Here is a 12,655-nt window from a genome sequence, read left to right on the forward strand (position 1 = left end):
GACAATATAGCACCTATCCATAGGGGTGGTGATAAAAATTAAATTAGCTACTACTAATAAGTGTTTGGAGTAATGGCTGGCCCGTGGGAAAACCACACTAAGCAAGTATTGTTACTGTCACTGCCACCCAGCTGAGCACAAGCTTTAGCTCCTCTGAGGAGTCTCCCCTCACTCCTCCAAACTGCCTCCAGCATCTAAGGGCACTCCCTGGTTTCAACGTACTCTGGTGGCATTCTTAACATAAGACAGTGGGTTTCCCCGGTTCAGTGACTTCTCTGTCACTAGCCCTATGCCCATAGCCGCTCATATTACCGTAAATACAGCACAGATATTGGAGTTCAACCAAACCATGGTTTTCAACCCCACATTAGAATCATCTGGGGAGCTTTTAATACACTGCCTGGGCCCCAAGCCAGACCAGTTACATCAGGATCTTGGAGCATGGGGCTCAGACTTCAGTATTTTCTTAAAATACTGAAGTTATATATACCAGGTGATACTTATATTCAGCCAGTGTTAAGAACCACTGACCTGAACCCACATTGAAATCTCAGTTCTTTCACTTCCCAGCTCTATGACCTTGGGCAAGTTATCAAGACTCTCTGAGTCTATTTCCACATCTGTAAAATGTGCATTAAAATATCTGACTGCACTAGTCACATGCAGAGTGTGTCACCATCGCCTGCACAGATCCGAGAAAGACAGAGGGAGGTCGGGGTTCCCTGTCTTCCACTCTGCTAGGCCATCGCAAACATCTTGAGTCCCTCCACCAAGGGACACACTGTTGGGCAGTCCTCTCCTACAGACAGAGCTATTTTCTCCATAGGACACCCATAGCCGTGCCCTTCCATGGCATCTGCAGATGCAGGGGTGGGAACGCCTTCCCACTCTTCATCCCCACGGTCCTTTACTTTGCCTTGTGGGTTTGCCTTCACTCTGCCCACCCTTGTATAAATAATTCCTTTATTAAAATCTCCCACGCTCTCATCTGAGTGCGCCATTTGTAATCCTGCTGTGATTACAATAGCGGACCAATTGCACTAGAAAGAGAAGAAAGAAGAGAGAACTGAAATCTACAGGTAAATTTTTAGAAAAGTTAAAAAAAAAAAAACCACCTCAATCCTACCTTTACTGGCAGAATAATCCCATGGAACTCTGGAAAGCTTGAAAAGACTTCTGGGTATCTGTGTTTTGTTTGAGAAAAAACACAGCAAACTAAACCATATTCCAAGTTTTTCTGAGACTGTGTCTCATACCACTATTTTTCTAGTTGATGATATTCCTTCCGTCAAAGCCTTCTTGTTCTTTTCAAATTGGCAGAAATCATTCACAGAATTGCTGTGAAGATGAAATAAGGCCAGGCATGGTGGCTCATGCCTGTAATTCCAGAACATTGGGAGGCTGAGGCAGGTAGATCACTTGAGTCTAAGGGTTTGAGACCAGCCTGGGCAACATAGTGAAACCCCGTCTCTACAAAAAATACAAAAATTAGCCAGGCATAGTGGCACACACCTGTAGTCCTAGCTGCTGAGGAGGCTGAGGTGGGAGGATCACTTGAACCCAGGAGGCAGAGGTGGCAGTGAGCCAAGAATGTGCCACTGCTCTCCAGCCTGACAGAGCCAGACCCTGTCTCAGGAAAAAAAGAAAAAAGATTAAATGACATGCTCTATGGAAAAAACCTATCCCATCAAAATGATATAGTGCAACAGGCTCGGGCTTTGGTGTCAATTTTTTTTTTTTTTTCTTGAGACAGAGTCTTGCTGTGTCACCAAGGCTGGAGAACAATGGCATGATTTTGGCTCACTGCAACCTCTGACTGCGGGTTCAAGTGATTCCCATGCCTCAGCCTCCCGAGTAGCTGGGATTACAGGCATGCACCGCCACGCTCAGCTAATTTTTATATTTTTAGTAGAGACAGAGTTTCACCATGTTGGCCAGGCTGGTCTCGAACTCCTGAGCTCAGGTGATCCACCTGCCTCGGCCTCCCAAAGTGCTGGGATTACAGGCGTGAGCCACCGCGCCCAGCCTGGTGCCAAATTTACATGCCAAAGTAGACCTAAATTTGCATCCCACTCTTCATTCTGTAACTATAATAAAACAAATTGTTTACTGCTTCTGAAAATTAGTAGTAATTCTCACCGGGTTGTTGTAAGATGTTATATAATGATTATTATGAGTTATTATTTTGAGCACTTTCATGTATCAGACAATTTAATAGGACTTTATATGCATTATTTCATTTAATTCTCACAAAAACTCTCCAAAGTAGGTGCTCTTTTTAATCCTTATTTTACATATAAGGAAACTGATGATCGGAAGTTTAAGTAATTTGCCCAAGGTTGAACAGCTAGTAAATAACAGCATAGGAGATGATATATGATGTAAGGTGCCCAGAGTGTATATTAGGTACATGATAATGATATCCTGATAGTTTGATAGTGATTAATTTTCTTGTAAAACAAAATACAAGGAGAGTTCAGAATCCCATCATAATCTAGTAAAGTAGTTCTGAGCTAGGTAAGTGCCCCGATTGTCCAGAATTCAAGGTTTCTCTGTCTAGGACTTTTAATGAGCATAATGTCCTGTATTTTCACTCCTAGGAATTCTCCCAAGAAATATATATCCACAAAAAGACATATACAAGAACATTCAGGCCGGGTGCAGTGGCTCACGCCTGAAATCAACACTTGGGAGGCCAAGGTGGGCGGATCACTTGAGGTCAAGAGTTTGAGAACAGCTTGGCCAACATGGTGAAACCCCATCTCTACTGAAAAAATGAAAATTAGCCAGGTGTGGTGGCACGTGCCTGTAGTCCCAGCTACTTGAGCGGCTGAGGCAGGAGAATCACTTGAACCTGGGAGGTGGAGGTTGCAGTGAGCCAAGATCGTGCCACTGCACTCCAGCCTGGGCAACAGAATGAGACGATCTCAAAAAAAAAAAAAAAAAGACTGGAAGATAAGGTTAACCCGAATTCTGGAGAACCTTTAATAGCAGACTGAAGAATTCGAGCTTAATATAACTATCAGGAAGCAAGGCAGTAACCTAGTGGAAATTACGGTTGTATACAGCATTGAGAGAAAGGCATGGATTTGAAATCTCTTGTTCTAGGCCTGGTTAATCTCACTGCGAACTGTATGAACTTTGACAAGTCTCTGGGCACCACTTCCTTATCAATAAAGTGAAAAGAATAATGAATAATCTCAAATATATTGTTAATGAGAATTGTAAAACGGCAATGATATTTATCATTTATCTGTATTTATCAAGAACTTATTAAATACCTGCAATAAAATGTAATAATGTAATAATTAAAAATAAGTGAGACTAAGAACATGAGTCCATTCAATAAGCTGCTGTAGAAGTCTTCCTACCAATGTTATTCTCTAAAGGTCATTCCTGGCTGTGCAACTATACTTTGACTAAACTGAAACCCAGCAACCTAAGTTTTCTACACCCTTAAAAGATGCATTTACTCATGTTTTCGTGCATTCAATAAAGACAGTATAGGGGAGTATGAAAGGTTTTCTATCATGATTTAACTCTGCTTCTTGCTTTCCCGCTGTGCCTAGATTTAGTTATCAAGACAATTTGACCCTCGCTCTTGTAGCAGAAATGGTACAAAAGGTGGCAAGAGGAGAAAGATGCAGAGCAGCCCTTTTCCCTTGCCTTTTCCTAGATGATTTAGAATTTCCTGATTAGGCACTGGAGCCTGAAGGCAATCACATCTGTTCTTTGCTATTTAATACTTGTCAGCATCTCTTTAGGAAAGAAAATCTGAATGGCAAGTTTGTGCAGTTTTTTTCAGGTCACTATGCCCTTCCAAAGTTGAGATGATAATTAAACAAAATCTAGGTATGTCTTTCATTTTATTTATTTATTTATTTATTTAGTCAGGGTCTTACTCTGTTACCCAGGCTGGAGTGTATTGGTGCAATCACGGCTCACTGAAGCCTCAACCTCTCGGCTCAAGTGATCCTCCCAGCTCAGCCTTCCACTGGGACCACAGGTGCACACCTCCACACCCAGCTGGTTTTTGTATTTTTGGTAGAGACAGGATTTTGCCATGTTGTACAGGCTTGCCTCAAACTCCTGAGTTCAGGCGATCTACTCACCTCGACCTCCCAAAGGGCTGGGATTACAAGTGTGAGCCACTGCACCCAGTCCTACGTACTTCTTGATGCTTGAAAAGTTCATTGATATTCAATACTTACATTTTTTAATAATATAATGGATTGAAGAAAAATAGCCAAAGTCATTGAATAACAATTAAGAAAGTAAGAGTTACAAATGACCAATATATGTACCAGAAAATTCCAACTCTTTCCTAATTGAAAAGATCTAAATTAAGGCCGGGCGCAGTGGCTCACGCCTGTAATCCCAACACTTTGGGAGGCCGAGGCGGGTGGATCACTTGAGGTTAGCCTGGCCAACATGGTGAAAACCCATCTCTACTAAAAATACAAAAATTAGCCGGGCATGGTGGCGCATGCCTGTAATCCCAGCTACTCGGGAAGTCTCACCTGATAACCATATTCCATGGGTGTAGCCTTTTACCTTTTTTTTGAGACAGAGTCTCACTCTGTCACGCAGGCTGGAGTACAGTAGTGCAAAAATCTTGGCTCACTGCAACCTCTGCCTCTGGGTTCAATCAATTCTCCTGCCTCAGCCTCCCACGTAGCTAGGATTAGAGGCATCCATCACGCCTCGCTGATTTTTGTATTTTAGTAGAGATTGGGTTTTGTTGTGTTGGCCGGGCTGGTCTCAAACTCCTGACCTCAAGAGATCTGCCTGTGTTGGCCTCCCAAAGTGTTGGGATTACAGGCGTGAGCCACTGCACCCAGCCAAGGGTGTAGCCTTTTAATAATTGATATTAAGTTAATGCCATTGCTCATCTTTGTATTGCCAACTTCCCCCACCCCCCCCCAACTTTGTTTCAGATGTTTCTTGTATACAACAGATAGTTGGGTCTTACACAGCAATTCAATCATTCTTTTTATTGTTATCAGGTGAGATTAACCCACCTCTATAAACGTGGGAGGTACGTTTGGTCTTAGTTCCGTCATCCTATTTTGTTACATTTTTAATATTTTCATTGCCTAAAAAATACTTTCTATAGGCTGTGATTTCTTTATAGTTTTGGTGTATGTGCTGTTTCGCTTTGTTTTGTCTTGTTTTTGATACAGGGTCTGCTCTGTTACCCAGGCTGGAGCGCACTGGAGTGATCATAGCTCACTGCAGCCTCAAACTCCTGGGCTCAAGAGATCCTCCCACCTCAGCCTCCCAAGTAGCTAGGACTATATGTGGGCACCACCACACCTGGCTAGTTTTTTATATTTGTAGAGATAGGGTCTCATTATGTTGCCCAGACTGGTCTTGAACTCCTGGCCTCAAGTGATCCTCCTGCCTCGGCCTGCCAAAGCGCTAGTGTTACAAGCATGAACTACCACACTTGGCCTGGTGTGTTTTTTATGATAATTGGAAAATCTGGTGGCTTTGTTCTAATGTTTACATTTACAATTTCACCTTTTTTTTGTTATTTTGTGTTTTTCTATTTTCTGGTAGCTAATACATGAACACGGTACAAATTTTAAAAGATATAAGAATATACATTGAAAAATATGTCTTGGCTGGGCACGGAGGCTCACACCTGTAATTCCAGCACTTTGGAAGGCTAAGGCAGGAGGATCACTTAAGCTCAGGAGTTCGAGACCAGCCTGGACAACATAAGGAGACCTCATCTCTACAAAAAATTAACAAAAAATTAGCCAAGAGTAGTGGCATGAGCCTTGTAGTCCCGGCTACTCGGGAGGCTGAGGTGGGAGGATTGCCTGAGCCCTGGAGGTCGAGGCTGCAGTGAACTGAGATTGCACCACTGCACTCCAGCCTGGATGACAGAGCAAGACTTTATCTCAAAGCAAAAGACAAATATGTTTCTCCTGTCTTCCCAGGTACCCAGTTCTCCACCTTAGAGGCATTTATTGTTACAAAGTTTCGGATAGTTATAATTGTTTAATACTTAATCATCTATTTTTAGACAGTATGAATTACTCCCATTATGAACAATAATGTTAGTGTATTTCTTTTGTTTCTACATCCCCATATTATCTGATTTTTGTTTATTGTCTTTTTTAGTATTTACTTTTATCCTTAAATATATTTGCCATCTATTATTTTTATACCAGATTTCAATGATTTCTTATATCTCAATCTCTAACTATTAAAGAAATCATAGTACTGGCCTGGCGCGGTGGCTCACGCCTGTAATCCCAGCACTTTGGGAGGCTGAGGCGGGTGGATCACGAAATCAGGAGATTGAGTCCACGGTGAAACCCCGTCTCTACTAAAAAATACAAAAAAATTAGCCAGGCGTGGTGGCGGGCACCTGTAGTCCCAGCTACTGGGGAGGCTGAGGCCAGGAGAATGGCATGAACCCAGGAGGCGGAGCTTGCAGTGAGCCAAGATCGCGCCACTCCACTCCAGCCTGGGAGACAGAGTGAGACTCCGTCTCAAAAAAACAAATCATAGTACTTAGGTCACCTCATACCTTCTCACTATCTCACCCTCCAAAATTTTAATAGCTACATCACTTCTACATCATCAGAATTTATAGATTTAACTTTTCATCCTCAACCATAACATGAGATCTGTTTTGGTCTTAATCCTGCAAGTAGAATTGATGTTATACTGCAATTTTTTCATTGAGCTTTTATTTGGCTGAAGTTTGTCTACAGTATTTTCTTTAAGAAGGGCTCATAGAAGCTATAGTCCTTAGGCCGGGTGTGGTGGCTCAAACGCCTGTAATCCCAGCACTTTGGGAGGCCAAGGCAGGCGGATCACGAGGTCAGGAGTTCGAGACCAGCCTGGCCAACATAGTGAAACCCCATCTCTACAAAAATGCAAAAATTAGCCAGGCATGGTAGCACACTTCTGTAGTCCCAGTTACTCGGGAGGCTGAAGCAGAAGAATCGCTTGAACATGGGAGGCAGAGGTTGTGGTGAGCCAAGATCATGCCACTGCACTCCAGCCTGGGCAACAGAGCAAGACTCTGTCTCAAAAAAAAAAAAAAAAAAAAACTATAGTAATTGCATCCTTGGTGACTAAAAAATATTTGTATGGAGGCCGAGTGCAGTGGCTCACTCCTGTAATCCCAGCACTTTGGGAGGCTGAGGCGGGTGGATAGCTTGAGACCAGGAGTTAAAGACCAGCCTGGACAACAAGGTGAAACCCCTTCTCTACCAAAAATACAAAAATTAGCTGGGCGTGGTGGCACACACCTAAAATCCCAGCTACTAGCAAGGCTAAGGCACAAGAATCACTGGAACCTGGGAGGCAGAGGTTGCAGTGAGCTGAGATCACACCACTGCAATCCAGCCTGGGTGACAGAGTGAGACTCTGTATTAAAATATATATATATATATATATATTGCCTTTATACTGGAAAATTTTAGCTAGGTTTTAAAAAAATGTTTGTCACCCTCTCTTTCTCTAAAGCTTTGTAAGCAAAGCTCCATTGTTTTCTAACATTGAATGTTTCCTGAAGAGTCAGAGGCCAACCTTACATTTCCCTCTTAGAGGTGGCTCAAGCATTTCCTCCCCACCAAAATGCCAAGGTCTCTGGCTTCATCTTGGTAGACTCATAACTTTACCAGATGTTACTGCTGTTGATTAGTCTGTATCAATTTTTTCAATAAGATGGATCCCTTCAAACTGCAGATCCATGTCTTCTATTTCTATGAAATAAATATCTGGAATTTTTTTTTCTAATTTTCTGAGACAACTGCACATTCAAATTTCCTTTTACTCCTGGAAATGTTTATTAAACATTTAAAATATCTTATTTTCTTTTTTTTTTTTTTTTTTTTTTTTTTTGAGACAGACTCTGTTGCCCAGGCTGGAGTGCAGTGGTGTGATCTCAGCTCACTGCAACTTCCACCTCCCAGGTTCAAACAACTCTACTGCCTCAGCCACAGGAGTATCTGGGACTACAGGCGTGTGTCACCACACTTGGTTAATTTTTTTTTTTTTTTTTTTTAACTAGAGACAGGGCTTCACCATGTTGATCAGGCTGGTCTCCAACTCCTGGCCTCAAGCGATCTGCCCACCTCAGCCTCCCAAAGTGCTGGGATTACACCACGCCCAGCCTTAACATTTAAATATCTTCCAATTTTTTCTGTTCCATTATTTTCTCTTTGTCATGTATACCTCTTATGCATATATTAAACATCTTTTGTCTTTCATAGATGTTTCTCTCTAATCCTTCTTAAGTGTGCTCATTTACATTACATTTTGTTTGCTTTTCTCAATATGCCATCCATATGCTCCTTTGAGCCACTTTTAATGAGGCTTTTATTTCTATAATAGTCAATATGTATTTTCTTCTTCTTCCCTTTAGTCTGTTAGTTTATGTTTCATCTCCTTATGTTGCCCTGCTATATTTTTCCTGAATTTCCTATATTTCTTCTTTAAGCTCTTGTTTTATAGACACAATTGAATCAAACATTAATTCTTTTTCCTTTTTAGGTTTTGAATGGTGCTGTTTGGTCACAACATCCACTTGCTTTGAGGTAACATTTTTCTGATGAGCGTTTTTTTAGCCAGCATTAGTGTTCCTCCTTTCCCCATTTTTTTTTTTCTTACAGTATTGTTGTATGGTTCTCATTACTATTTGCTACAATTTGTTGCAGGTTACAAGTTACAAATGTCTAATTTTCCTTAGTAGTCATTGTTGAATTGTTCAGTTCTTTCTATATCAAATACTTGCAGAAATATCATGGGAGAGGGGCCAGGGGATAATTTCCAGAGTATCAGAATCACAATTAGGTTCCCTGAGTGAGGTTTTGGGTTCCAGGAGGGTTTTTCAGTGTCAACTTTTCCCCCAGGAAATCCAGACTGATAACTTTGGCACTGCATGTGATAGTTTCCTCTGCTCTACTGGCAAAGTGCTTCTAGCAAATATGGTGGGTCTGTGTGTTTCCCTGTGTTCCAAATTAGGTATTGTTGGTCTTGCTCTGCTGACATTCTGAGAGATCTGTACTCCAGGCACCTTCTGTGGACATCAAGCACACATTTTACCGTCGTCACTGAATTTGGCCACCCTCCCCCCTCTACTGTGCTTCTGCGCTACAACTGTCCCCTCGTTTATTCAAACATGGAGTTTTCTTTTCTATTTATTTTTGTTTGCTGGCATTTTTAGAGATGAGACTGCAGAAGAACTTTCTTACTATGCCATTTTAAACACAGCTATCTCATGATTTTTGTAAAATCCAGATATAATTGTTGTCTTTTTTTATTCTTGCGTAAAGTGTGAAATCTTGCATACCTTCATGGTATTTTGTAATCAGCCCCAGCCTATTTCATCTTCATCTTCTGCTGCTTCCTCCCACAACTTTTGCTTTGGCTACAAGATGATATCATACAAAATCCTCAGTGGCAAATGTGTTTTCTCCTGAAATTCATAACATAAAATAGCCATTAAAGGGTGTTAGTCATACTTGATAACTATTACTGAAATAAAAACAGGACTCAGGCATAAGAGAGAAAAGAGTTTATCAAATGGCAATCAGATCAATGGGGATTGTTTCAACAGAGAAAATATTTGACAAAATAAAAGTGAATTCCTTCCTGAAGACACTGGGATATATAAATCAGAAATCCCAGATTTTGCATTAAAAAAACATGAATTTTGTCCTTTCTCAAATTCCTTTACTAATCTTGGGATTCCCTTTAAAAAAAAAGAAATGTTTTTATTGAAGTATAAAATACATACAAATAACTTCATAAATCATAAGTTTACAGTTCAATGAGTTCTTACAAAATGAACACACATTTGTAATCTCCAATATCAAGAAATAGAAAACTACCAGCCCCCCAGAAGCTTACATGGGCCACCTCCTAGTCATTAGTCCTTCACTGCAAAGATATCCATTGTCCTGATTGTTCACCATACAATATGCTTTCTTTTGTGTTTGTCTTTCTTTAACTTAACATTATGTTTGTGAGGTTTATCTGTGCATCTTCTTTCTGTATAGCATTGTACTGTATAAATATATCACAACTGATTTATGCATTCTACTGTTGGTGGACATTTGGGGTGCTACGTGTTTGGGATTATTATAAATTGCTGCTGTGTGCCTTATTTCACATGTGTTTTGGTGAGTACATATACAAATTTCTATTGTGTATACCTAAGAGCAGAACTATTAAATAACAAGGTCTATATGGCCAGCTTTTAGTGATACTACCTCAGTTTTCCAAAGTTCTTGGGAGACCCTTCTGGAAGGATTTTTATGCCTGTGGTGAATTTGCATCAAAAGCATTTATATTGGTTACTTTTGGGGCCATAACAATCCACACTGAAACTTAGTGGCTCACATCAACTCTTTTTTGTTGTTCATGATTCTGTAGGTCAGCAATCTGGGTGGCATCCTAGTCCATTTTCTGTTGCTATAACTAAATGCCTGAGACTGGGTACTTCATAAAGAAAAGAAATCCATTTCTTAATGTGGCACATATACACCATGGAATACTATGCAGCCATAAAAAATGATGAGTTAATGTCCTTTGTAGGGACATGGATGAAGCTGGAAACCGTCATTATCAGCAAACTGTCTCAAGGACAAAAAAACAAACACCGCCATGTTCTCACTCATAGGTGGGAATTGAACAATGAGAACACATGGACACAGGAAGGGGAACATCATACACCGGGGCCTGTTGGGGGGTGGGGGGAGGGGTGGGGGGAGGGGGTGGGATAGCATTAGGAGAGATACCTAATGTTAAATGATGACTTAATGGGTGCAGCACACCAACATGGCACATGTATATATATGTAACAAACCTGCATGTTGTGCAAATGTAACCTAAAACTTAAAGTATAATTAAAAAAAAAAAAGAAATCCATTTCTTACTGTTCTGGAGGCTGGGAAGCCTCAGGTCAAGGGCTGCATCTGGTAAAGGCCTTCTTGCTGGTGAGGACTCTGCAGAGTCCCAGGGCGGATCAGGGCGTCCCACAGCAAGGGGCTGAGCATGCTAGCTCAGGACTCTCTTTCTCCTCTTATAAAGCCACTGATTCCCCATCCTCATGACTTCATCTAATCCCAATTACTTCCCAAAGGTCCCTCTTCTCAAATGCCACAGTCAGATTCCCCACCCTCTTAATATGGTTACAGTGGGGACTGTGTCAACATGAGTTTCAGCAGGGACTAATATTCAAGCCATAGCAGGTGGCTATGCCAGTCAGGTCTTCTGCTGAGGTCACTAACGTAGCTGCCGTTATCTGGCAGCTCCACAGGGTCAGATGGGATAAAATGACCTCATTATGTCTGGTGGTTGGTTCTGGCTCTTGACTGAGCCGCATGTCTCCCGCAGGTCAGCTTGAGCTTTTCACATTAGAGTGGCATTCAAAGAGGAAGAGAGCAGACACCAAGATCTCCTGAGGCCTCGTCCTCATCCAGGAAGCCACCCAGCATCACTGCAGCTGCATTCCACAAGTCAAAGCAGGGCACAGGGCCAGTCCACATGCAGGGAATGGGGGATAAGCTTCACTTCTTTTTTCTTTTTTTTTAACTTTTATTTTAAGTTCAGGGGTACAAGTGCAGGTTTGTTTCATAGGTAAACTTGTGTCATGCGGGTTTGTTCTACAGATTATTTCATTACCCAGGTATTAAGCCTAATACCCATTAGTTATTTTTCCTGATCCTCTCCCTCCTCCCACCCTCCACCCTCCAAAAGGCTCCAGTCTGTGTTGTTCCCCTCTATGTGCCTGTGTGTTCTCATCATTTAGCTCCCAAAACTCCACTTCTTGATGAGAAAGTCAGCAAAAAAAAAGTCAGCCATTTTTTTTCCAATCTCCCATCATCTTTCGTCTGACCACAATTATTTATTTTCCTCTCACATGCAAATTATGCTTGCCCCACCCTAGGAACACCAAGTGCCTCATAAGTGCCTCATCCAATTATGGCATCGTGCTCAAGGCTATGGTCTAATCATCTGCATTGTGTCCAAGTGAGGCTCCTGGAGGACTTATCCTCAGGTGTAGCACCCCTCAGTCTGGACACCTACAAAATGAAAAGGCAAGTTTTCCACCCCGCACATACCCAAAATATCATAGTAAAGCGGGATAACCACAATAAATAATCCTATTCAAAAGGGAAGGATGGAGGGACATAGAAGTCATTTTTCCATGGCAATTCTCAAACACAGCTGGACACCTGTTGCCAGGTCCCCCTAAACTGGAAGCCAGGAAAGTTCTTTTTTTGTTTTTTGTTTAGTTTTTGTTTTTGTTTTTGAGATAGAGTCTCACTCTTGTCACCCAGGCTGTAGTGCAATGGCGCGATCTTGGCTCACTACAACTTCCGCCTCCCAGGTTCAAGTGATCCTTGTGCCTCAGCCTCCTGAGTAGCTGGGATTACAGGTGTGTGCCACCACACCTGGCTAATTTTTGAATTTTTAGTAGAGACAGGGTTTCACCATGTTGGTAAGGCTGGTCTTGAACTCCTGACCTCAAGTGATCTGCCTGCCTCAGCCTCCCAAAGTGCTGGGATTACTGGCGTGGGCCACTGTGCCTGGCCCTGGAAAAGTTCTTGATTAGGGTTCATTGCTGTTCCTTTGGCATGGAACCACCCAGCTCATATCTCGGAGTGGTTCTTGGTTCTAC

General features: G+C 41.8%; 1 protein-coding gene across 1 annotated transcript in view; it reads right to left on the minus strand.

Annotated features, from left to right (window-relative positions):
• Positions 1 to 10,719, minus strand: part of LOC117975644 (uncharacterized) — a 401,045-nt gene extending 390,326 nt beyond the window's left edge. Inside the window, exon 1 of the transcript XR_010109640.1 lies at positions 9,320 to 10,719. The gene's annotated coding sequence lies outside the window, so the exon portion shown is untranslated. The remainder of the gene's footprint in view (positions 1 to 9,319) is intronic.
• Positions 10,720 to 12,655: the final 1,936 nt, after the last annotated feature.

Source organism: Pan paniscus, chromosome 14, assembly GCF_029289425.2.
Source record: "Pan paniscus chromosome 14, NHGRI_mPanPan1-v2.0_pri, whole genome shotgun sequence".
Lineage (NCBI taxonomy): Eukaryota > Metazoa > Chordata > Mammalia > Primates > Hominidae > Pan > Pan paniscus.